Consider the following 529-nt stretch of genomic DNA (forward strand, 5'->3'; position numbering starts at 1 on the left):
GCAAGCAGGGGGAAGGGGGAGGCAACAGGGGTTTGTTCTTGTTGTTTTGGGGAGGTTTTTAGGGGTTTTTTTTTGTTTGTTTGTTTGTTTGGAGGGGAAACTGGGAAAGGAGAAATCATATAACATGTAAATAAAGGAAATATCTAATTTAAAAAAAAAAAGAAAATACTTCTTAACTGTGTTATGTGAAAGGCCATAACACAGAGAATACATAAACAGCCTTCTCTCCAGAAACTAATTAGACATCTTCTACCTAAGATGATATCAGAGTTGGTTACCAAAGATTTTCAGTAGCGTGGCACAGAGCAAGATGGATTTCCTTACACTTGTAGTATATCCTGTAACAGCTAAGATTCACCTTCTGAAATAGAATGTGTTGGAGTCTGTATTAGGCAAGTCCCTCTAAAGGAGCAAGACTTCTAGAATGAAAGATGGATGGATAGATAGATAGATAGATAGATAGATAGATAAATGATAGATAATAGGTGATAGATATAAATTATAGATAGATAGATGATAGATAATAATG

This window comes from Mastomys coucha, unplaced genomic scaffold (genome assembly GCF_008632895.1).
Source record: "Mastomys coucha isolate ucsf_1 unplaced genomic scaffold, UCSF_Mcou_1 pScaffold3, whole genome shotgun sequence".
NCBI classification, from domain to species: domain Eukaryota; kingdom Metazoa; phylum Chordata; class Mammalia; order Rodentia; family Muridae; genus Mastomys; species Mastomys coucha.